Genomic DNA, 27,180 nt, shown 5'->3' with positions numbered 1-27,180 from the left:
GCTTTATTTGCTTTTTTAGTTAGTTCTTTTTACGGGGTGGGGCACTAACCCACCACCAACCCTTTTAGTCGCCTCGTACGACAAGCAGGGATACTGGGGGAGTATTCTTGAAACCCCCCTACCCCCAGGGGGGAAAAGAAGCCAGGGTAGTGATCCTGGTTATGATCCCAGGCCCTCACTGACCAGACCCAGTTATCTACCACTGTTGGCTATTATTTTCTTTTTTTTTTTATCTTTTCTTTTTATGTAAATACTTTGTTGGTCTCGTCTTCCTTCCCAGCCCGCGGAAAATGAGATGGAGAAATGCGGGAAACGTTTCAGCCAGCAGCCCACCGATTTCACGGTTTGATAAGACTGGAGTTGTAATTACTACTGCTACACCAGAGGGTAGGTAGGTAGGTAGGAAGGCAGATGGATGGGTGGGTAGACATGTCTGGAATCGGGGGGGGGAAAAAAAAAAAAAAAAGTACGGTAGGTAGGTTGGTTGATAGGTAGATGAGTGGGTGGATGAGTGCGTGAGTTCGCAGGATGGACAGATGGATGGAAGGAAGGAAGGAAGGACGGATGGATGGATGGATGGATGGATGGAAGATGGACTATAGTTTTGCTGCAATCCCAATCATATATGCAAAGGTAGGCAGGCAGGCAGGTAGGTAACAATGCATACGTAGGGAGGTACGCATGCAGGAAGGTAGGTACAGAGGTATGAAGGTGGGTAGGCAGTGGGTAGGCAGATCGGTAGGGAACCAGGAAGGTAAGGAGACAGGATGTTGGGTAAGTAGGTAGGTAGGAAAGCAGGTTGGTATGCAGGTAGGTAGGCACAGAGACGTAGGTAGATATTTATACAGTTTTTTAATCGTGTTTATCAGACTAAACTAAACTCTCTCTCTCTCTCTCTCTCTCTCTCTCACACACACACACACACACACACACACACACACACACACACACACACACACACACACACCGCTCGCTGGTGCAGTGGTAACGTTCCCGCTTGCCAACTGGTGGACGGGAGTTCGCGCCTCGCTCAGGTTGCGAAAAGTTTCACTGACGAAGTGGGTGGTTACTGTCCCCCTCGAGCAAGGGGACGGGTGTGTGCGTGTGTGAAGGTCACAGCCTTGCCCTTAGATCGGACTATATGAGCTCTCAGCTCCCTTCCGGGAGGGTAAAAGCTGACCATCACGACCATCAAGTGATCCTGACCGACCCGGTGAATTACACACACACGCACACACACACACACGGCAGGTGGGGAAAGCGGCTTAAATCATAATGGGCAGCTGAAGAGGTGAAAAGAGCATGTCGGGTTTGAAAGAAGTGCTAGAGAGAGGGAGAGAGAGAGAGAGAGAATGTGTGTGTGTGTGTGTGTGTGTGTGTGTGTGTGTGCTCAGCCAGATAAAAAGACTAAAATCCATCACCCAAACATTTTCCTCATTACTCTTTCACTACGGCAGGGCGTCTCCTAAGCCAATCAATGTTTATATTTCATTCTTGTTCACACGATTATATTCAGCTCACGGAACACTGTCATAACTACTGGTTTATATACACCGGTACACAACTCCTGCAATACAAGAAACTCCTCCTAACTTCAACAGAATCGTTATTATTAAAATTATTTTTTTCATTTATTAATTTACAGTATTACTTTCATTCCTGTATAATTCAAATCTTATGATCTTTGAAAAGAGCAACATATATAATAACTATAGCTTATTTATAATACATGATTATAATACGTACACATGTATATTCATACATAATTCGGTAACCATTTTCTTATTTAAATCGAGAAACTGATCTAACATAGATTTATACACAACTAAAATTCATTCACTTTAACTAGGCGTAAAACTGCCTCATCTCCATCTTGAATGCCCGTCTATAAAAGAAGAGATTAACACCAGAATACGGTGCTGGTCACAAAGAGGTGGTAGGAAAATGACAGAGGATGGGACTTTGTTATTGTACCACACCGCTGCGGGAAACAGGCAGCAAAAGGACGAACATCTCCGCCTAGATAAAGTGAATGAACTATACTCTAAGCTGACCCTATTTAAGAAGGAAGCTGATACGTTGGACCTTGATACAACAAATTTTATATGGATGCTTTTATATTTACTGACCACGTAACGATATCAATTACTGTCCTATATTCCTGTAACTGATCTGTGGTGTGCAAAATATACCAGCCTTGAGACGAGGCATTAAAAAAAAAAAAAAAAAAAAAAAGTACTAGCTGATTTCCGTACGAAAATGAGAAAAAGGGAGGAATGGAAATGGGAAAAAAGGAGAGGAAAGATGAGAGGAAGAAAGGGTTAAAAACAGGGAGGAGGGTAAGAGTAGCTAGAACAGAAAGCACAGGACCAGTTGAAGAATGTAAGGCATAAGGTGAATTAGGGAGTTGGATCGACCTCCCAATTGCCTCCTGCCACTATAGGTAATAGAACAGAGAGGAAAGGACAGCAGAAAATAATAATAATAATAATAATAATAATAATAATAATAATAATAATGATGATGATGATGATGATAATAATAATACCAAGACGTGAGAGGACAAGGGAGGGTTAAGGCTATCCATGGTAGAAAAACAAAGACTCAGACTAAATAAGAAGGTGAGACCGACGGCAGGTAAGAGCGACCCCCTCTGAAGCCTCCAGTAACCATAAATCGCAGCCGTTGACCTCTTTGGAGTTATGGCGTCCGGCCAGGGCAGGGCAGCGCCTCCAGTGACTATACAGCAAACTGTTGGCCTTGACCCGTTAGGAGTGATGGCGTCCGGACTGCCAGTGGGAGGGACACGGAAGCTGGCTGTGGTGGCGCTAATGGCGGGGAAACCGCCTGGCTGGCTGAGAAGGAGAAAATACCTCTCTTCAGCGAGCAATATTCAGACTGGTGGGCCTCAAAATATCGTTATTAGCTTGAAGGCTGGATGAGTGTAAAATAACCGTACAGTATGGTGATATGTATATTATTCTTGGTATATTTAAACGATTTCCTTCTGTGTAGGGAGAGACTTTTCATTGTGAAGGGGATAAATGAGACCCGTATCAGACACTGAACTAATTTCTCTCGTACGCTGAATAAAGATAGTCTAGTGGTTGCAGGAAAAAAACGTAAGCCGTCATGCTACTAGTTGTGTTAATGGGCAATGGCAGTGTTGTTGGGAGAGGAAGCGTAAAGACTGGCGTGATGACACAGGAAGTACAGTCAGCTACAAACCTAAGTTCCCCTCCTCTGCCTCTCTTCCACTGTTGGATTCACAGGTGCCTGGATGTGATGTAGCAGACTAAGGTGCATATTATCATCCATCTGTGGGTGATAATATACATTTATGTCCATTACGTCTCATTAAAGCTGCTATGAATCCATCGAGAGAGAATCAGGAAATGTTAATGAACTTTTGTATTTAACTGTAGGTATTAAGAAGTAAGGAAGTACGAGCAATACGAGTATCAGCTCGTCTCGGGTGCATTCCCTAGGGGTCAACCACACATTTTCCCCTCCATGACCCTGTTTCCTGTATGGACAAATTTTCCCCCACAAACCTATTTCATCCCCGTTGATATATTCCTTCCATACACTACTGTATATTCCCCATACACCTCCTCCCCCATGCACCTATTTTATCCCCATGGGCAGACACGTATTCCCCACACAGACATATTTTCTTCCACAGACCCATTTCTCACACGGACCTATTTTTACCCAGTGAACCTAAATTCTCACATGAGCCCATTTCCTCCACGGATACATTTTCCCCCATATGGGCAATACCTACTGACTCTTGCACCTATCTTCCCCCATATGGGCAATACCTACTGCCTCTTGCACCTGTCTTCCCCCATATGGGCTTTACCTATTGCCTCTTGCACCTGTCTTCCCCCATATGGGCCTTACCTATTGCCTCTTGCACCTGTCTTTCCCCATATGGGCCTTACCTACTGCCTCTTGCACCTGTCTTCCCCCATATGGGCCTTACCTATTGACTCTTGCACCTGTCTTCCCCCATATGGGCGTTACCTACTGCCTCTTGCACCTGTCTTCCCCCATATGGGCCTTACCTACTGCCTCTTGCACCTGTCTTCCCCCATATGGGCCTTACCTACTGCCTCTTGCACCTGTCTTCCCCCATATGGGCCTTACCTATTGCCTCTTGCACCTGTCTTCCCCCATATGGGCCTTATCTACTGCCTCTTGCACCTGTCTTCCCCCATATAGGGCTTACCTACTGCCTCTTGCACCTGTCTTCCCCCATATGGGCCTTACCTACTGCCTCTTGCACCTGTCTTCCCCCATATGGGCCTTACCTACTGCCTCTTGCACCTGTCTTCCCCCATATGGGCCTTACCTACTGCCTCTTGCACCTGTCTTCCCCCAGATGGCCTTACCTACTGCCTCTTGCACCTGTCTTCCCCCATATGGGGCTTACCTACTGCCTCTTGCACCTGTTTTCCCCTATACGGTGGACTTACTCGTATTTATTTCCAGCGGCCGATTTCACTCCAAAGGGGACCATATCCCTCCCATGGAAGAACTTACTAGTCCCCTCATGGATCTATTTCACCTCCATGAAATGAGTTACCTATTTCCTCTATGGATCATTTTTCCCCATGGACCTACTTCCCCCCCACCCACACCCACCCACCCACCCAGTGCAATGTCTCAGCAGCAGCAGGATGGAACAACAAGTTTCCACACATAGACATACGAAGGCACACCAACTTACAGCTTAGCGAGCAGTAACAGAAGCGATACACTCGTGAGTCAGGTAACTTCTGACCATCCTTCCCTGCCACGGACTGGAGGGAAATCATAACCAAACTAAGACCTATGGCCACAAAGACATCGCCTCCACGTCATCTTGTTCTCCACCAAATGGCTGTCCTTCCTCCAACTCACATCTCCTCCACTCACATACCTCCCCCTCCACCTCACTCACATACACTCTCGTAGTCAGTCTCTCATACATCCTCCACACTTCGACATACCTTCTCAGAGTACTTCTGATACCAGAACATGCACGTCAACACAACAACGCTCCTTTATTTCATCAGTCTGATTGTTTCTCTGAGTAACTTCATTTGCTGTTCTCAAATAACTCACTTCCACAACCCTTAATCTTGGCTTGTGTCCTTCCAACAGTGTCCAAGATTCACTTCCATACGTTAGAATATGGATGACAACACTCACCTGTAAATTAATCTGCAGTACTGTGTATTGTCTATTAATATCCAGGTGAATATTAAAACGTACTTACAGAAATATACTAGTAAGGAGGAGGTATCAAGGAGCCTCCTATATCCACGGGACCACATCCTAAAAAAATGTATCACCTTTGCATGCAACGGATGGGGGGTGGGCGCCCCCTGAGTGGCACTAACCCCCCCTCACTTTGACACTAAGACGAGTAGGAACATGGTGAGCAGTGAGGGGAGAGGTAGGGGGAAGGTGAGGGAGAGAGGAGGGGTTAGGTAGGGCTGAAGGAGGCAAAGGAGAGGTAAAGGGAAGAGAAAGGTACTGAGGAAGGAGGGGAAATAGGGGAGGAGAAGAGGAGATAAGGGAGAGGAAAAGAAATGAAAGCATGGAGGGATGAAATTAGGGAAGGGATGGGAATGAGGAGATGGGTGGAGAGAAGGAAAGGGAGTAAAGGGGTGGGGTATGGAAGGGACTTTATGTTAGGTTGAGGGGAGAGGAGAGGAAGACAGGTCACAAGAGGAGAGGAATGAGAGGAAGGGATGATGTGTTGTGGGAGGGCAGGGAGAAGAGGAAAGAGAAAGGAAGCGGACGGAAAAAAGGAGGATGAAGTGAAGTAGGGGAATGGGGAGAGGCAGAGGTTAGGTACAGTAGGGGAGGGAACAGAAGGGAGGAAAAGGGGAGAGAGTGACAAAAGGAAAAGTAAAGGAAGGGAGAAGAAGAGAGGATATTGAGAAGGAGAGGAAACTGAAGGGAAAATGTGAGCAAGGAGAAGATACAATGAACACACATGAGGAAAGATAAAAAGAAGAGAGGAGAGAGGAGGGGATGAAATGGGTGGAGGAAAAGAAATGGGAGGAGTGGAGGGGTAGGGAAGGGTTAGGTATAGAAGTGATGGGAAAATGAGAGGAGGGTTGAGGTGAGGCACTGGAAAGGAGGCAAGTGAATGGAAGGAAGAACAATAAGAAGATAAAGTTAAGGGAAGGGAAAGGTAAAGAGATGAGGGGAGGAGGAGGAGGAGAGACGAGGAGAGAGGTGGGGAAGCGGGGGGAGGCGAGAGGGGATGAAGGATCGTTTAGCAAGGAAAAGCCGAAGAGGTACCGGTAAATCAGGCCTATAACACATACACACATACACACATTCATGGTCTCATTCCACCAGTGTGTGTACACCAATAAAGAGGAGGTCTAAGGGCGCCATCTAAGCCCACAAGAATATTAACATGCTATTCACATGAATAAACTCTACCCATTTCAGTTTAACCTGGTCCAGATTGTTGTCCTTTTGCAGCTTATTTCACGAGGCTGAATGTCAGAATAAGATAACACTGTGGCTTTACATCCTTGTCTTAGCACTTCATCGTGACTAACGGCATATTCCAGTGTTAAAGTAGTCTTATAACTCAGTATTCCAGATGGAGAGATGGCAATTTTAAGCCAAATAAAAGTGAAAAGAATACAGGAAAATGGAGATGTCAGGGAGTCTCCTAAGACCACAAGAATACGACCCCGAGGTTTCCTCCTCTCCTCTCCACTCTCCTGCTTCCCTCCCTCCCCTCCTACAACCTTCACCCCTCTCACCCACGCATCAGTACCACTTTCACTCCCCCACCCCTCTCTCTCTCTTACACACACACACACACACACACACACACACACACACACACACACACACACACACACACACATATTCCTAAGCCTGTCTTCATCCCACCAACTCTCAACTGTTTGTCACCTCCCTCCCTCCCGTCCTCCCAACCCCCACACCTTCCCACACGCACACAGAGAAAGAATGTTCCTACAACACTTCTGGCCTTTGGTTCTTTCTTCTTTCCATTACAACACACACACACACACACACACACACACACACACAAACGCCTCCCTTTCCTCATACCGACTCTGCCCATCCAATGTCCTCTTCCTTTCTTTCTTCCTCCTACCAATACTCCTCGGTGTTGGAGAGGGACGCCTTCACGTGGTGGCACCGATATAACCAGGCGACTCAACTGCCTGACTATACAAACATCCCTCAAATGCTTTCCTATCCCCAGAAATGAGGATGGTGAACAACAGCAGAAGGGAAACTAAAGCCTGCAGTCCACCGGGATTACGTTTCAGATAAGCCTGGGGCCGCCACCACCACCACCACAACAACAACAAGAACAACAGCAAGAAACCCGCCCCATAAGACAAATATTCATCCTTCCCTCACCCACACGCCATCCCTCTCCTCCCCTCTACCATGGACTAAAAAACTCCCCCCCTCCTGTCTATCTATTTATCTGTCTGTCTGTCTGTCTCTCTCTCTCTCTCTCTCTCTCTCTCTCTCTCTCTCTCACACACACACACACACCTTTAAAAGTCCACTTTGTACGTTCAATTCCCAACTTTTTCAAACACCATCTCCCCTCTCGACACCATCACCCTCCACAACTTTCCCCCACATCTCTCCTCCCTCCTCCGTCCCACATCTCTCCCCCCTCCCCCTCCGCAAAGCTCTCCTCCCTCCCCCTCTCCACACCTCTCCTCCCGTCCCCCCTCCCAACACTTCTCCGTCCCCCCCCTTACCTCTCCCCCTTCCCCTCCCCCTGCCTTCCCTCCCCCAACAGACAAAATGCCCCCCCCCCCTTCCCTCAACAAATGAATTCGAGTTATTGCTTTTCGATAAGATGAAATTTCACACTGGATAAAGAACGACATGCGATTCACGGATGTGTGTGTGTGTGTGTGTGTGTGTGTGTGTGTGTGTGTGTGTGTGTGTGTGTGTGTGTGTGTGTGTGTGTGTGTGTGTGTGTGTGTGTGTGGTGAAATAGATATCGCTGGATGTATCTAACTCCTCCAGTCCCAAAAGTCTCCGCTAAGCTGAATAGAATAGTTTGATGGTAGTAAGAATAAGTTGACAATAAACAGTATTAACATTATTATTATTGTTATTATTATTATTATTATTATTATTACTAGTAGTAGTTGTTGTTGTTGTTATTGTTGCTGCTGTTGCAACCCTTAGCTCATCTGGGGTGAACCCAGTGGATTGCAGGCTGAAGGTGCCCTTCTTGCGCAGTTCCCCATCCTACATTCAGGGGATAGGGAGAGGAGTGAGGGACGTCTGTATAACAGGGCAGCTCCACCGCCCGGCCATATCGGTGCCGCCACATGAAGGCGTCCCTCTCCAGCACCTATCATCGGAGTGAAGAGGTTAAATGGCAGCAGGGAGGCAAGCTTCAGATTACTGATGGTAATGTGTGAAGCAATAACGACGATGGAACGTGTGTGACCTACATGTACCGTTGTTGCCTTCACTGTAATGTGACATGCAGGCTGATGATATCTGATAACTATACAACGAGTCAGGCCTCACCATAACGTTGCTGGCTGCGTTATGCAATGTGGCATGCAGGATGATGATATTAATTAACTATACAACGAGTCAGGCCTCACCATAACGTTGCTGGCTGCGTTATGCAATGTGGCATGCAGACTAATCCTAATTAATAACCACACAACGCTTCTGGCATATCTAATAATTATCGCTGGTGACTCTCCTCTTCCACGTGGGGTGTTGGCCCATCACGTCCAGCAATTACAGGTGTTCCAGGCACCATCGTATAAAAATGAGGCTTAGCTACACCTTTGGCGTGTCATTTTAGCCCTGGCACTATCATGGCGCTTTAAAGTTCATTCTCATAATCTCCACACTACTTTATTCAGTGTTGGCGAGACTTTTTGACCTGAGCAGAGTAGACACAGCTGCATTAACCTCTTAACCAGAAGTCTTCCCTAAGCTGAATATAATCGTCTGGAGATGAAGAAATGAAACATTAAAACGCCTCCGTTGACAGCGTGACCTGCGTCGCCCCATGAAGCCATCAAAGCGGAGGGAGGGGAGGAGTGTAAAGAAATAACCGTGGTGAGCAGAGGAATGGGTGGGATGGACTGGAATGTTGGTGGGCGATGGGGCTGCAGTAGGAATGTATACCCTGTGAAAACTGGTGGTGTAGGGTTAGTGGTTTGAGTGTTGTGAAGATTTATTTCAAAATAACGCCAAACTGTGAGAGTATTGGACGGATGGGTAAGGAAATGAGCGAGTGGGACAACAAAATTTATGAGCTGGAAGTGAGTTGGAGAATGGGAAGGGGCCATGAAAGAATACCCTGTGAAAATGGCTGCTGTAGAATCAATGATCTGAGTGCAGTGATGGTGTACTTCAAAGTTTTCTCCAACAACAACACCACTATAAGCTCGCGTTCTATCACATCCGTTGTTTAATCGTATATACTGTATACATTAACTTCATTCATTTTTTTGTCGTTCTGCCTAATCCATCTGTGACTATTCCGTGCAGCGGTACAGGCAACAATACGTCACCGTTTGGAAGAGGTTTATATCTCCTCTCTCCTACCTTGATATTCTACGCCAAGGATCGGATAGAACACGTATTAAAAAATCTCTCTCTGGCATTTTCAGGGAGTGACGCTTGGGTCCCGAGTGAAGCAGGGAAAATAGAATCGTCTGACCTTAACACCTCTCTCTCTCTCTCTCTCTCTCTCTCTCTCTCTCTCTCTCTCTCTCTCTCTCTCTCTCTCTCTCTCAGGTGTAAGCACAAGAAAGAAGAAAAAAAGCCGTCCATGAATCATACATTCTTCGTGATTTTTTTTTTCCTGCCTTCGTCTCATCAGCTTAATATAGCTACACACTTCATGGATATTTGTGTGTGTGTGTGTGTGTGTGTGTGTGTGTGTGTGTGTGTGTGTGTGTGTGTGTGAGAGAGAGAGAGAGAAAATTTGTGTGTGTGACATGTTTGGATGGCTTAAGATCATTTTGGTGGTATTTTTATCTTCATTTATCTGCCAAGGTTATGAAGGTTACCATCCCCCCCCCCTCTCTCTCTCTCTCTCGTTTATAATCAACTACTGGACAAAGCCAACCCCTGCCAACACCAGGTGGGGTAGGGCATGATCTAACCCACCAATTTACCCATTTCCGTATTACCTTTGCTTGGCAGGGATGGAGCACCTGGCCACGGCGGCAGTTCCTAATATTGCCTGTGATTGACACTTGGCTCCTGTGATTTATATGACTTCATTATAGCACATGGTTGCCCTAATATTAAATCAGATTCCTAGTAATGCTTGGGATCAACAAACTATACCAACACAAAACTATACTATTTTTTACTCTAACTTGGTCTAAAACTGCCATCTCTCCATCTTGAATACCGAGATGTAGGAATTAATTAACACTAGAATATGATGCTAGTCACAAAGAAGTGCTATGGAAAGGATACAGAGCCGCAGTTTTGTTGTTTTCCGTCACTGGGGCGAGTGAAATACTAAAAAAATAAATAAATAAAAATATGGGCTGTTAGAGTGAAAGAATTATAATCATAGCCAATGTCCCACGGTTGTCTATCTATTATTATATCTAATACCAAACACCTTAATCTCGTAAGAGGTGGTCACAAACAAATCGCCTCCATATCGCCCTGTCCTTTGCCATTTGGCTCCAACTCACACACCCCTCTCTCATGTATTTCTCCACTCCATCCCTCTATCTCCTCCTTGATCTCCTCTCCCTTCTCTCCCCCTACAATCACTCACACGTACTCTTCTACTCAGTCTCTTATCCACCATTCTCTCCACATGGCCAAACCATCTCAAGGTATTTTTCTCTATAGGCTATTTTCAATCATATACACATTGCAAAAAAAGCTTAAGTTGCCCCACATCTCTCTAGCCTAACATACTGTCTCTCCTGACAACTCATGTTTTACAGGTAAATAATTAGGAACCGGTGTTTAAGATGGCGTTTCAAAGTGCCATCATCTCTCTCTCTCTCTCTCTCTCTCTCTCTCTCTCTCTCGTGCTTGTGTGAAGAGCCTAATGATGTCTATCTACACCTCTAGTTTGACAATACAGGTGGCCCGTAAATGGCGTTCCTCTAGAGCATCACCTGGCCGTATTTTATGTGATACTGGGAAGGTTCAGTCTGCTGGTGTGGGCGTGGGTGTAGTAGTGGGGAGAGGAAATGAATATATGACGCAGAATTGACCTTGATCATGCTGACTGTGTTGGGTTGAGCGTGGGTGTGGCAGTGGGAATAGGAAATGACTAAAGTGATGTAAAATAGACACTGACCATGCTGACCAAGCCGTCCCCGCAACACACAAGAAACTGACCAGCGGAGTATAAGAGAAGCGTTATATATGGACCACCCTGTATTATTCTCTGCTAAGCTGATGAACAACGTCTGGAGGTGGCGAGAACAAAGGAAAAATACAGTACACTGGTTACACACACACACACACACACACACACACACACACACACACACAAAGCGAACTGACCCACGTCACCATAACACAGGGTCTTTCAGCAGGTATTTACTCAGGCATCAAAGGTAACTAAATCTCAACAGGTGTATCCCATGGCAGTGTCATTAGCACATCTAATGAGTTCACACGGCCTAATTAACCTGCAATTAGCACAACGCTATTACGTTATTGACACTGTACTTGACTCAGCATCAAAGGGCAACAAATTCACGTGCACTTGCAAGGCTTCACAACATGCCTTCCTTATCACTAGATCAGTTCCCTCTGGTGCCTCCTGTCAGTTTTTGTGGGGCGAAAAGCACGGAAAGATCATGCACTCCATCCTCCACGTCCTTCCTGGTAAAACAAATCACGTTTACGCCCGGTAACTGAGCGTACTTTTTTTCCGTAAATCAAGGCCACGTAAAACACGCCTTAAACGTGCATAGTAGACCTGCCCGCCCATGTTAGATGTAAGCAAGCCGTCCACTACAATACATACATGTACATACACACATACATATGATACATGAATACATACGTGCAGTAGATCAAAAAAAACAATCGGAGCACATTATGCACGAAACGATGACACATCAATCGATGACTTGTAAAATGCCCGATGGTTTTAACTAACGTTGGTAAACTTGTTTTTGATGAGGATGCCTATGTGGCTTGCCTGCGACATTACCGTGTGGGTACTGTATATATATGCATATTCAGATGATAAGACATTAAACTTGAAGGGACTTCGTAACCTGTATTGGACTTTTGAGATAAAATTGGACCCTTCCTACGTGATACTTTTTTTGATGGACTGTACACACCTACCTACCTACATATATACCGGTACAGTAATCACAGCATGACCCCCTTCACCACAAGGAACTTTTCCGGTTTATACTTGTTATCTCCAGGTGATATTATACGGACTGGTGGATACCTCTCAGACCAAGGGGATTAATGAAGGCTGTATTTGACCCCCCGCCCCGATGGAAAAGTCTCTCCTCAGCCAAATATACCGGTGTGAAGGCAACACAAACAACACAGCACCGATGGGCCATGGGAGGGAAGTGATTACAAAAAGTAAAGCACAGCCGAGGCATGTTGACGCCCAACCATAATGTACCGGTATACCGTGTGTATTAACTTTATTTTCATTTTATTTAATTTGCCACATGATCTATAACAGCGGTCCTGTCCGTTTGTCGCTAATTACCTTCAACGAGGTGATTCACGCCCGTAGACTTTAACGACTTGAGCGAAATATCACATCACACCATATCACATTAGGCTACATTAAATCACACCACACCACATCATATCAAATCACATCACATCACATCACACCACACCACACAAAATCACCCATTCACACCACACAAAATCACCCATTCACACCACACCTCACAACACCAAGGGCATTAATCGAGGGATCCTGAAGCTCCCACATCTACCATTCTATTTCAGTTGTGTGTGTGTGTGTGTGTGTGTGTGTGTGTGTGTGTGTGTGTGTGTGTGTGTGTGTGTGTGTGTGTGTGTGTGTGTGTGTGTGTGCGCGCGTGCGCGCGCGCGCAAATACACATGTATGCACAGTACTCACCTTTGGGTCCACCTGTGCTGCACCTCATTAACACCATCAACTCACCTGGAAGAAAAACTGAATATTAGTAAACTCGTAGCATCACCAATACTCGAAGTATTTCCGGAGTTAAATAAAATAGTTTATATGTAACAAACACCAATAACGTACAAAATACACTTCCACATACTCTCTCTCTCTCTCTCTCTCTATCATCAGTCACCCTGATCTCTGACCACAAACCCCCAACTCCCACATTTCCCCCCAAAAGGCAAGAAATGCACACACACACACACACACACACACACACACACACACACAAACAGATATACGTGGGCTTTAGAGACACATGGACAAACAGATGCAGTACGGTACATACAATATATATATATATATATATATATATATATATATATATATATATATATATATATATATATATATATATATATATATATATATATATATATATAGTATATATATATATATATGCGTGTGTGTAAAAACATCCCAGGGCACGTGACAAGAGAAAGGTATGATGTCAATAAATGAGGAGGCAATACTACGGCGACGTTAATGGCCGTGTGGTCATGATAGGTCACCGTGACTCCACCCACGTCAAGGAAAGGAACATATCAGGAGAGGTGCTGGTCAGGTGGTGGACTACTAGACTGCCGTGGGAAAGGGCGCAAGATCCATCCCATGTAAGAGTTTAGGTCTGTGCATTTCGTTACAACAATCTTTACCAATCTTCCACAGGACCCATCCACATGTCATAAAAACAACCCACCTATTGCCAATACGCCAGTCCTGAATGTGACACCACTAGCATGTGTTCAGTATGGACGGAAGTGTGTGTGTGTGTGTGTGTGTGTGTGTGTGTGTGTGTGTGTGTGTGTGTGTGTGTGTGTGTGTGTGAGAGAGAGAGAGAGAGAGAGAGAGAGAGAGAGAGAGAGAGAATAATAAGCAAATAAAAGATGGGGAAAGGTAAGAATAATACACAAATAAATGACAGGGAAAGTTAAAAAAAGAGAAAACAGAAAGAGATCAAGGTGAGGCAGCTAGGCGTGGTGGCTGTGGGTCTCGAGGCGGGAATAACGTATACATTAAGAGTGGCAGCGAGGTGAACACATTAATATGCATGCCGGGGCTGGTGGTGTGGCCCGGGGACTGGCTCTGATTCCTGAACACACAATATCACAGCCCCTTCCTTGTGATTTATACCCCTTACCCTTTAATTCATGCTTAACCCTGTGATTCATACCTTTAAACTTGAGTCATGACCAAAGTTTTCTATATCATACCACTGTCTCCTATATTAATGTCCCCAAGTCTCGTGATATCGGCCAATAACCTGGATTTATAGAGTCATTCCCCTAATATTTCCCCTAGATTCATGTCTCTAACTCTTCTTTATGACACTACACTGATAACTAATGCCATTATTTTAATTCATGCCCCCTGTGAGGTAAGCACATAAATATGCATGGCGAGGTAGGTGTCTGGGGACAGAGGATAGGCTTTGATTCCTGCACACACAATGCCACAGCCCTTTCCTTCAGGTTTATGCCCTTACATTTGTTTCTTTCCCCTAGAATGTTATGTGTTTAGCCCAGTTTGTTTGTCTGTCTGTCAGAAACATTATGGAAATACTATTGGATAAAACTGCACTAAACCTGGATAATGATATGGAGACCATCATAGGAACAGTTAACTGAAAAATGAGTAAAAAAAAAAAAACTCAAGTATTACCGTAACAAGGGAAGGAAGGATTGCTGGCTTGGCGACATATACTTGGTCCATACCCTTATATCTGTGATTCATCCTTCTTCTCCTCTATTATTCTCACTTTCATTCAAGTCCCTAAACTTGTGATTAATGCTTCTACTCTGTATTCCCTTCCCTCTGGCAAGATTCCTCCCCTTCATTCATGTCCCTACCTTTCCATTCATACCACTACCTTGTCATTCATACCCAGTTCTTTTCATTCATTTATTCCTTCATGCACTATCTTTCCATTCATACTACAATCTCGTCATTCATACCCCGACCTTGTCGGTGATTCATGTCATTACCTTTCCTTTCACACCCCAGCCTTTCATTCCTGCTCCTACACATCACTCCATGCCCCCAGATTTGTGATTCATGTCACTTTAAACCATTCAATCCCGTGACTCTTTTCCTTCTTTATCCAAACAATTTTTAGTTGTTCTAGTTAAGGCCTCTCGTACTGAAGTGGTTATTCAAGGCTATATTGTACTTAACTCCTTTAATTCAGACTTTGTCTCCTAAGCTGAGTAAAATCGCTTAAATAAACTAAACAAGACCAGTAAAACTATGCAGCCTCACTCCACAGCAAGAGTCTAGCAGAGCAACTGCAAATAAAACCAGAACATAAAATGATTTCTGTAACTTAACATAGTTAGCCCTAAACCGTTTTCTATAATGCTTTCATTCAGTCATTTCCGGCTCCTCCTACCTGGAGAAAAGCCGCGCCTAAACCACACCCACTCCAGCAAGGTTTTTCCATCACGGAAATGCTTAGACTTGTGACTCATGCCTGTGTGTGTATAATTCATGTCTGTTTTATTTCATGTCCCCTGTAAGGTGAACACATTAGTATGTATGCCGGGGTGGTGGTAGGGGCCCTGGGCTAGGCTTTGATGCTTTCCAAGCTCACACAACGGGTTAATGCCGCCCTTGTGTCACGCGTTTATATTTGTGATTCAGGGTAATTATTTAGATATATATTCCTGCCATGTCCATTGTTTTGTAGTGTCATGTATAATGGTAGCCTATATGTCCTACGTGGAAGCATCCACCATCCACTCACTAGGGTGACTCAACACTGAGTTACAAGCCAAATGGTTTCTTGTACACAAGGAAACCATTTACTATGCTGTGTGGTAATCATCTAAGTAAATGACGCCTGGTGGTTTTGTGAGTTATGGCGCTCCAACCGAATCAAGCCCACAGAGGTTTGTGTCCGAGGCTGATTGGCGTAACAATTATTACTCAGATAATATCAATCAGGGCGAGCGAGGCTGATCAACCTCCCCTGGAAAGTCGGGCCTAAGTAGCCCAGCCCTGGGACCCTACGCTCCTGAATGATGAATGGATATTTTTTTTTTATTCATGCCTGTTAATCTATCCCCTAAATTCATGCCTCTGTTTTACTACTCCTGCCTCTGGACTTATAATTCCTGGCGGTGCGTTAATGCCTGTGAGGTAAACACGGCAGTAGGTGTGCCGGGGCAGGTGGTGGCACGCCAGGGATACGCTCTGATGCCTTCCTTCTCAGACAATGGATTTACGCGCTTAAGCCTGGCTGCATCTCTCTCTCTCTCTCTCTCTCTCTCTCTCACTGACTCAGGAAACTTCGCAACACCTCCTCCTCCTCCTCTACAACAACAACAACAACAACAACAACAACAACCCCGTCCTCAACATATAAGCTACACAATACAATTATACTCGAAACTTTTTTTTTTTACCAAAACCTTTCCCTTCCTACTAACTACCCGATTAACCCTTTCAGGTGCAGGAGAGGGACGCCTTCGTGTGGTGGCACTGATATAAACGGGCGGCTCAACTGTCTACTAATACAAACATCCGTCAATTACTTGTTTATCCCGCAGACAGAGGATGGTGGACTGTAGGCGAAGGGTTACTTAAGCCTGCACTCCACTGGGTTCACGTTTCAAGTGAGCTTTGGGCCACACAAAAACAACTATAAAAAAAAAAGGCAACAAAAACAGCAGCAAAAACAAAAACGGCAACAGCAACAAAAACAAGAACAACAGCAACAAAAAAGGAAAAACAGCAACAAAAACAGCAACATCATCATCAACAACAACTTTTCCTTCTACTCTTGCTACTACTAGACGATTTTTAGTCAACGCTGGAAGCCCCTCTAGTACTACTGCAGGTTGTAGTAGTAGTAGTAGTCGCTGAAGCAGTAGTAGTAATATTAGCAGATGCAGAAGTAGTAGTAGTAATAGTAGTGGCGGCAGTAGTAGTTGTAGATGTAGTCCTACGTGGTGGTGGTGGTGGTGGTGGTAGCAGTAATAGTAATTGTAGTGTTGGTAACTGTAGTAGTAGTAGTAGTAGTGGTGGTGGTGGTGGTGGTGGTGGTGGTAGAAGCAGTACCGGTAATAATAATAGTAGCAGTAGCAGTAGTAGTAGTAGTAGTAATAATAATAATAATAATAATAATAATAATAGTAGCAGTAGTAGTAGTAGTAGCAATAGCAGTGGTGGTGGTGGTGGTGGTTGTGACAGTTGCACTAGCAGTAGCAGAAGTAGTAGTAGTAGTAGTAGCAGTAGCAGTAGTAGTAGTTGTAGTAGTAATAGTTGTAGTAGTAGTAGTAGTAGTAGTGGTGGTAGTAGCAGTAGTAGTAGTTGCTGTTGTTGTTGCTATTTTAGCACCAGACTCACGTTAAATATGAACCCAGTGGACTGCAGAATGATGTTTCCCTTCTCCTGCTGTCCACCAGACTCGTTTTGTGGGATACGGCAGCAGACAGGATACGGTACTGTACGCCTGCATGACCAGGCAGTGGCGCCGCCCATCGATAGCGGTGCCATCACATGACAACGTCCCTCTACACCACAGGAATGACGCTGTGAAGACTATCTAACCCCGTCAGTGCCAACAGTATCCCCTATGCCGAATATCATCGCTGACAGCCAGTAAGAAAAAGAAAGTCACCGTGGAGAGAGAGAGAGAGAGAGAGAGAGAATATCCCAACTCCCGTATATTATGAAGGAAGGTAAAAAACACGAAGATTCAATTTCGCTGATTCACTTAATTTAAAAAAAAAAACAATGAATATTGCTGAAAATTTCAGAAATGAAATCGCATTGTCACGGGGAAAAAAAAAAAAAGTCCTGCCACATGAAAAGTATTAGCAGGACGGAATTATACACGCACACATACATTTGCACACACACTCACACACACACACACACACACACACACACACACACACACACACACACAGTAAATACTCTTCATAAATACACAGTACACAAGCAGCAAGAATAGACAAATAAGTACAGTTATTAGTTACGTTTTTCGCTTTCACTTTAAGGTCTTTGAGGTGTTTACATGAAATAACTAGACGCCATCTCATGATGGGATCTCACCACCAGCGTAGCCGCAAAGTTTTTCCTCGGCACATAATTTTGCACCTCCATTTCTGATATGACGCTAATTCTGAATGTAAAACACACACACACAAAGCCAGCCAGCCAACCTCACAACTGAACACATTACCACTCCGTTCGCTTCGCAACGCGGGTGGTAAGCATTTGAATACAGCAAGAATATACTACAACTGATGTTATCCCAGTGAACGTACTGACCGTACAACACAGACCCAGGTAAAGGCAAATCTAATATTCTCTCTCTCTCTCTCTCTGGCTTGCTCGCTCGCTCGCTCGTTTGCGCGCTTGAATGTGTGTGTGTGTGTGTGTGTGTGTGTGTGTGTGTGTGTGTGTGTGTGTGTGTGTGTGTGTGTGTGTGTGTGTGTGTGTGTGTGTGTAATCCGGTCAGTGGGTAGGCTATGACTCACTCTCAGCTGAAAAAAATCGTCTGGTGTTTTATTCTTTTCACCTTAATCTGCCACAGATTTTCCTCTTGTTACAGTTTGCTTCACGTAGCCTATCTCAATGCCAGAGACAATACTATGACTCTACATCCTTTCCATAGCACTTCTAGTGACAATCGATTGTTAAAGCTCAGCATTCAGATGGAGATAAAGCAAATTTAGGCCAAGTTAGAGTAAGAAGAGTATACATACGGTAGCTGAAATACAAGACCAGAAGATGCCACCATGAAAGGATTATTATTGTTGTTGTGGCCACAGGATCATCTGGACGCAAGCCTCTGGACTGCAGGGATGAAATTGCTATTCCCCTATTTTCCACTCTTTTGGGGGGATAGGGATGGAGATAAGGGACGTTTGTATATACGGGCAGTGGAGTCACCTGGTTATATCGGTGCCACCACGTGAAGGCGTCCCGATTAAGGCTGACAATAATTTCTTGCTAAGTCCCAATCTTCCCCCAAACCCAACCCGCAGCAGTCGTGTTACATTCAGGTCCCTAACTGTACTGCTGCATGAAAAAAAAAAAAATTAAACACGGGTTCCTTCAGTAGCGAGTTGGACGTCCTAACCAATGCACCACTACTTCCTTCCTCCAACAAAACTCCACACACTTACACTGAATCACCTACCGTACAAAATCTGGCGGTGCGTGTTAGTCCCAAAAACTATCACTTCGATACATCTAACCAACATTGTCCAGTCAGTGGGTATTAGTGCCAAAATTAAGTCAGACGACGAAATTTCATCGTATACAACGTTGAGATGGTGTATCAAAGAGAGAGAGAGAGAGAGAGAGAGAGAGAGAGAGAGAGAGAGAGAGAGAGAGACTAACAATACTGACCACGATGCCACAAAGCTCACAAATACCTACAATCGGTACCGGTACTTGGCCAATATCGCTCGGTAGTGGCAATAAAAAAAAAAAAAGTAAAAGAGACGTCACCGCAGTGTAGGGCTGGAAGAGTGAGTATTAGTGCAAAAAATAAACTAATTGCTGTACAAGCCACTACACGTAAAAGGCTTGGACAGTGGGTAGGCTAGTAGTGCCTCAAAACTTCAATACAGCTCACCTCAACGTTTGGACGGTGGGCAGCCTATCAGTGCCACCAAACCCACTCTGGGCTGGATTCATCGCCAGGGGTCACATCTGCATTTTAATCTGGCTTGTAATTGTGACGGACACGACATTACACATCGCTTCAATACAACACACACCAGGGGTAGGGGTAGCGAGAAGGCAGAGGGAGGGGGAGGGAGAGGCAGAAAGTAGAGGGAAGAGGACTGCGAGGGAGAGGGCAAGAGGAAAGAGAGAGGAAGAGGACGGGAGGGTATGTGGTGGCAGGAGAAGGGAAGAGGAGGGGAGGGGGAGGAGAAGGGAGGGATATGGGGAACAGGAAGAAAAGGAAAGGAAAAAAAATATTATAGGGATGGGTGAGTGGATGGGAAAGGTGAGTGGGTATGTTGGGTTGGTGGGTGAGAAGGGTGGGCAGGTGAGACAGTGAGGAGGGTGGGTGGATGAGTGGATTTTGTGGGTAGGTGGGTGGATGTGTGCCTTTCCAGAGGACAAAACAGGAAACAAGCTAATGTCTCTAGTCATATTCCTATCAACGCAAGACATCTATGGTACACAGACATTGAGATACTTACCAAGCCTCTCAACTTAAGAATATGAGCTGCAGAGAAAAGTGATAAATAGAAGATGTGAAATATTAGGTCAACTTCTGTCCCCGCCTGTACATACGTGAGTGTAGGAGGGGTATATATATATTTGGGAGGTATTTTGGGAAGGATCGGTGAAATATATGTGAGGTAAAGGTACAGCATGTTTGGAGGGGTATTTGTGGTTATGGTGGCTGGGAGAAGGATGGGAACCGAGAGCAAGGTAGACAAGTAAAAGCAAGAGTATGTGAAGGAGGGAGAGTGATGGTGTGTTGTGGAAAGAAGGGTCGTTGCTGAGTAGGCACAGACACGCCTGGAAGTTATTTTGATAGTTACCCCTCACTGCATCCAGCGTCAATCAAAACAGAAATGGACACACAGACAAACAGACAAGCAAGCGGACACACACACACACACACACACACACACACACACACACACAGTACACAGATGAATATATATTTCCTTGTTGGATGCATGTTTTATGAGAGAGAGAGAGAGAGAGAGAGAGAGAGAGAGAGAGAGAGAGAGAGAGAGACAGACAGACAGACAGAGACAGACAGACAGACAGACAGAGATAGAGAGAGAGAGAACACATATTTCTCTGTTGGATGCATGTTTTATGAGAGAGAGAGAGAGAGAGAGAGAGAGAGACAGACAGATAGACAGACAGACAGACAGAGAGAGAGAGAGAGAGAGAGAACACATAGTTCTCTGTTGGATGCATGTTTTATGAGAAAGAGAGAGAGAGAGAGAGAGACAGACAGACAGACAGACAGACAGACAGACAGAGACAGACAGAGAACACAGATTATATATTTGCTAATTGGATGCATGTTTTATGAAGGAGAGAGAGAGAGTCGCATGTCTATTGTTTTTAGACTCTCTCTCTCTCTCTCTCTCTCTTACACACACACACACACACACACACTCACAAGGACAGAACCGTACACAGGACGTACGGTATGAGAAGGCGGAGTAAGTTAAATCAACAGAGATGCCGGCCAAAGGAACAGAATAATTGGATTATTTAAATGTGAGGACGGTGTGAGGGGGTGGGGGTGAGGTAAGGGGAGGGGTGAGGGGGGAAGGGAGGGGAGGGAAGGGGAGGGGGAGGAATGGAGGTACGGTAAGGAAGGGAGGGGAGAAGAGAAGGGGACAGAGGACGCAGGGAGAGGAGCATTTACTTCAGTGTACCATGTAAACGTAACAAACCCTCCAAGCCAGTGATGGGGTAATGTTCCTGATTCTCAATGACAGGTAATATCTCCAGAACCATCCTTATTATTATACTGTTTTACCTCTAACTTGCGTGCTGGAGGGGGACACCTTCATGTGGTAGCACCGATATACCCAGCCAGCTACAATGACTGGTTATTCAAACTTCCTAAGCTCCCTCCCAATCCCCCTAAAGGATGACGTGAGCTGAAGGAGAGGGGCGACTTCATCCTTCAGTCAACTAGTTTCAAGTTTCAGATAAGCTTGGGACTACATCGACTACCACTACCTGTAACCTGGCCTATAATTACTATATATATCGTTTTCTAACCTAGGCAGTCAGAAAGTCTCTCCTAAGTTAGATAAAACAACACCTGGCGAGAGATGACTCCCTCCAAAGCTCTCATTCCTGTCCTTTGGGAGGCATTACACATTACCAAGCACAATCGGTCACATGCAAAATCCCCCCCCCCCCAAATAAAAAGAAAAAGAAAAAAAATCGCTATTTTTAAGCCAATTTTTATCAGTTAAGTGACAAATCCTTTTTTATAATGGATTCACAATCACATTACCTACTCTATAAAATAAAATAAAAAATCAGAACTTCAACACTATAACAGTTTTAGGAACAGGTCTACTTCTGGCATTTTTTATACCGGTATTAATATTGGTGAATTGAGAAAGTTTAATTCATATTACCGGGTATTAGACTATAGCCTACTAATTTTTCATAATTACGGTACAAAAATGCGTAATGTGTTAGATCAATATTTATGACTAGAGGCTGTCCCAGTGTACACCCCCATCCACCGACTGGCCTGAGGGGCAAACTCTGACTTAAGCGTTAGTGTTCTCGCTCGCCTGTTCCAACAACGACTGAAAACAATGAACTTTTACGATTACTTATTACCATAAATACTGGTTGCTCGTTCAGCCCAAGAACATCTTTTTCTTGCTATTTTGTTGTAGCTAACGCTACTGTTTAATTCTGTCTGGGAAATCCCTCGTACTAAAGGGTTAATGAAGGCTATATCTTACTCCCCATATTCAGAAGTTTCGTATAAATCGAGCCAACTCGTCTGGACACAGCAGTACAAATATTACCAAACGTCCTGGTAATGAAGGTGATCACCCTTTCAGTTCGGTGATGTAGCCTATACTGGTAGTGTCTTATTTCATGACTACTGGCACCAGAAGGCTTTATTACAAGTTAGGATGCCTTAAAATGTACAGTTATTGGCTTTATTACACTTAAGGATGCCTTAAACTGTAAAGGTATTGGCTCTATTACACTTAAGGATGCGTTAAACTGTAAAGGTATTGGCTTTATAACACTAAAGGATGCGTTGAACTGTAAAGGTATTGGCTTTATTACACGTAAGGATGGCTTAAACTGTAAAGGTATTGGCTTTATTACACGTAAGGATGGCTTAAACTGTAAAGGTATTGGTTTAATTACAATTAAGGATGGCTTAAACTGTAAAGGTATTGGCTATATTACACTTGAGGATGCCTTAAACTATAAAGGTATTAATGACGGCTACATCTAACCTCTGTAGTTCCAGTTTTATCCTAGGTTGAATACAGTGTCTGGGAGCAACCCCAGGCTCATATGAATGTAAATCCAGTGGACTGCAGACTGAAGTTGCCCCTCTCCTGCAGTCCACCATTCACCTTTCAGGCAGGTAGGATGGGAGATGACGGAACTTTGTATACGGTACCCTAACTGGGCAGCACAGCCACCCAGTGGTATCGGTGCCACGTGTCCCTCGCCAGCACCATGGACACAGCTACCATGAATATGATAAAAATATTTAATAGAACTGAAAGACCTGTCTCGGTATAAATGCTCATTCCTTCAATATGTTGACGATTTTTTAATTTTAATATTGCTGTCTCCAGATTATTTCATTAGCTGAAGGGAGACTTACCTAACTGCAAGGGTCGGCAGCAGCAAAAAATAAATTAAATAAATAAAATCTTGGTCGGATGGAACTCCAGTAATACCGGTACAGTAGTAATATTGTGGAAGTATTGATAAAGTTAAAAATGACACGGTACGGGACGAGCTGACCTTCCAAGGTCTCTTAAATGTCACCTCGCAGATTGGTCCTCTTCTCCCATCTCCAACTCTCTCCCAAAAGTTTTCAGTTAACCTTCGGCACAAGTGTTTGGTAAAGGCTAAACATGTTATCTACTTGCTAATTCACAAAGGCAATCCATCACAGTTCTTACAATGCCACGAAGCAAACCCCACAAATCCATGAAAATATCAGGCAGTGTATTCTTGCTGCCTTCACACGATTTTATACAGCGTTGGAGACACTTTTGCCACTGGAGCGGTGAGACACAGACCAGCCTTCGCAAGCCACTTCATAGCGAGATAAACAAAGAGAATGGTGCTGGAGAGGAACGCCTTCATTTGGTGGCACTGACATAAACAGACGGCTCACCTGCCTGGTTGTACAAACGCCCCTCAACTTCCGTTCCGTAGTTCCTTATACTTCAAAAGGAGGATGGTTAACACCAGAAGGGAATTTTAAGCCTGCAGTTCATTAGTTTCACACTTCACATGAACCCGAGGCTTCAAGTATATACTACAAAGGCAGATGACCAGCCTACTTCCCTTAGTGACATTACATGATCGATAAACTTAAGGTCACATCTTGGGGATCGAACCTGCAGTGTACAAGGCAGTCACTACGACCGGGGCGTTCTAACCACTGTACCACCAGGCGCCTTAAGAAAGAAGGTTAATCTACTCTGAATATTAAAATGATCACCACGTCCTGTGTTAATGGAGTTTTGCTGACTGGATTTGCGTTCTTGATACAGGTGGTTTAAATATTAACAACACTAATCCATTTACCTCTCACCTTTGAATGCCACTTTCTCTCTCTCTCTCTCTCTCTCTCTCTCTCTCTCTCTCTCTCTCTCTCTCTCTCTCTCTCTCTCTCTCTCTCTCTCTCTCTCTCTCTCTCTCTCTCTCTCTCTCCATATTTCTGTCCACTTATTCTGTATCTATCAATAGCTTAGCATCCGATTTCTTGAAATATGTGGTATTAATAGCAGGCAGACAATTCTTTGATACCCCACCTTTGAATGTCACCTGCATTTCGAAGGGCTACCAATCTTTTAATCTATCTGTCCATATGTCCACTGAATTACACACTTATCTACTTTCTCTGTATGTGTGTATGTAACACTATATGCATAGGCCTACATACATACATATACATATATAGATATATCAACAGATACTATATATATATATATATATATATATATATATATATATATTTTATATATATATATATATATATCTATCTATGTTATATATTTTTTTATATATATATATATATATATATATATATATATATATATATATATATATATATATATATATATATATATATATATATATATATATATATATATGTATATATAATACACACACACACACACACACACACACATATATATATATATATATATATATATATATATATATATATATATATATATATATATATATAGATATATCTGACAATCTACAGTACATTGTTATCGACTCTATTTATAGATTCATTATCTACCGTATCTATTTATCCATCTATGTACCCAAAAGTCGATCTATTTGTCTATCTACCAACCTAGCTTGCTAGCCTTACTTATACATGGTTTAGCTTTTGATTACCAGTACTGAAATTTCTTGATTATATAGTGTGGCTTTTATAGCTACAGTATTTCGTAACACCTCTTCTATTGCCATTCATTCTACACATTGCACCTCATTATCTTGCCGTCTGTTATAGATGCAAGCTATATCGATATACCAGGCAATAAACAGCATATAATATTCCAGTTATATCAGTGCCATCACATGAAGGCGCCGCCTCTCCACCACCATTCTTGCTACTAAAGATAATATTTACCCTTTCAGGTCAATGATGTGTTGCTGCCACCAGACGATTTTATGCACCTCTGAAGATGCCCCTCTGTAGTACAAGCTTAGCCAAAAATTCATTTACTCCGATTTTACAACGTGAACCTACAATTTATTTAAAGCCCTTCTGTAGGTTGTGTTGTTGTGCTGGAGGGGACGCCTTCACGTGGTGGCACCGATTAAAAAGGGAGGTGGAACATTCATGATGTTCCAAGAGGGAAACAAAGAGCATAAAAACTGGGAATCCCTTTTTTTCATGGTACGAACCCCCGGATATATTAAAATTAATACAGATAAAGCCCCCCTTTCGGTGGCTATGCAGGGCGGTGTGGTGGTGGTGGTGGTGGTGGTGCACAAAGACCCGTGTGGTGGGTACTGACAACAACTCCTCCCTGACACCACAGCCACAAAGGACCAGACTGGCATGGTGGTGCAGGCAGGTTCGGGGAGGCACTGGTGCAGGCATGGACGGGAAGAGGCACAGACTGAGGAAAGGCACGAGAGAGATGGGTGAAAATAGGAAGACAGATGGATGAAGACAGGAAGCATAGGGATGGAAGAAGAGAGGGTGCAACAGACAAGAGGACTGCAGGGAAGGAGGGGTGGGGAGATGGATGGAATGGAGTAAAAATTGAGAAAAGGGACGAGAGAGATGGATGAACAGAGATAGAAGGACAGAGATGGATGAATCAAGGGTACAATAGGATGACTGCAGGGAAGGAAGGGTGGAGAGATGGATGGAATGGAGCAGAGACTGAGGAAGGGCCGAGAGAAATGGATGAAGGGAGGGACGTATGATGATGAGAGGAAGGATAGAGATGAATGAATGGGCGCTAGGAGGAATGTATGGAGGGAAGGCCGGAGAGATGGAGAGAAAGATGTAGACAGAGGAAAGATGAGATGGATGCATGAAGGAGGTAGAAGAAGGAACATGAGGAAGGAAGGAGGGAAGGTAAAGATAAGAACTTGATGAAAGAAAGAAAAAGCAGAGGGTGGGAAGGGACGACTGGGGACATGGATGAAAAGTGGTACGAACTTGTTTAAGGGATAAGAGAGGTGGATGAAGGGTGGGGCAGATGATGATGGTGGCAAGGACAGAGATGGATGAAGACGAGGTAGGATGGAAGCGAAAAAGGAAGTGTTTGGAAGGAGATTAAGGAGTGTAGGCTTATACGAGGAAAGGAAGGGTAGTAGGATGGGGGAAGAAAGCGGTAGGAAGAGGGAAAGGAAAGGAGAAACGGAAGGGTAGGGCTGAAGGGTGGGAACTGCATAGAGAGGGATATGTAAGGCTATGCAGGGGAGAGGAGAGAAGAAAAGGGAAGAAAAAAAAAACTATAATAAGGTGGACAGTGAGCTACACCACAACATATTCACCATCACTGTTAACACTTTTCGTCCAGTGGTACATTTTAACACACAACACACGTAACCTAACACTTAAGTCTATCAAACAGTACTGCTTGTTTGTTTACTGATGTCTGTTATTTGTGGCCTTACGAGTAACCACATCACACAACAGTTACCTGTATATTAATAGTAACAGTTACGTGGAGAGACAGACAAATAAATGAGGTACCGGTACCGTAATAAAGAAGAGTTGTGGTGTTAATGTGGAAGTACTGGAAAGCATCAAGTATTGAGATATTCAT

This window comes from Coenobita brevimanus, chromosome 107 (assembly GCF_032717465.1).
Source record: "Coenobita brevimanus isolate Jiangsu-jjx chromosome 107, ASM3271746v2, whole genome shotgun sequence".
Classification (NCBI taxonomy): domain Eukaryota; kingdom Metazoa; phylum Arthropoda; class Malacostraca; order Decapoda; family Coenobitidae; genus Coenobita; species Coenobita brevimanus.
The sequence above is the reverse complement of the archived record's forward strand: the minus strand, read 5'-3'. Positions refer to the sequence as shown.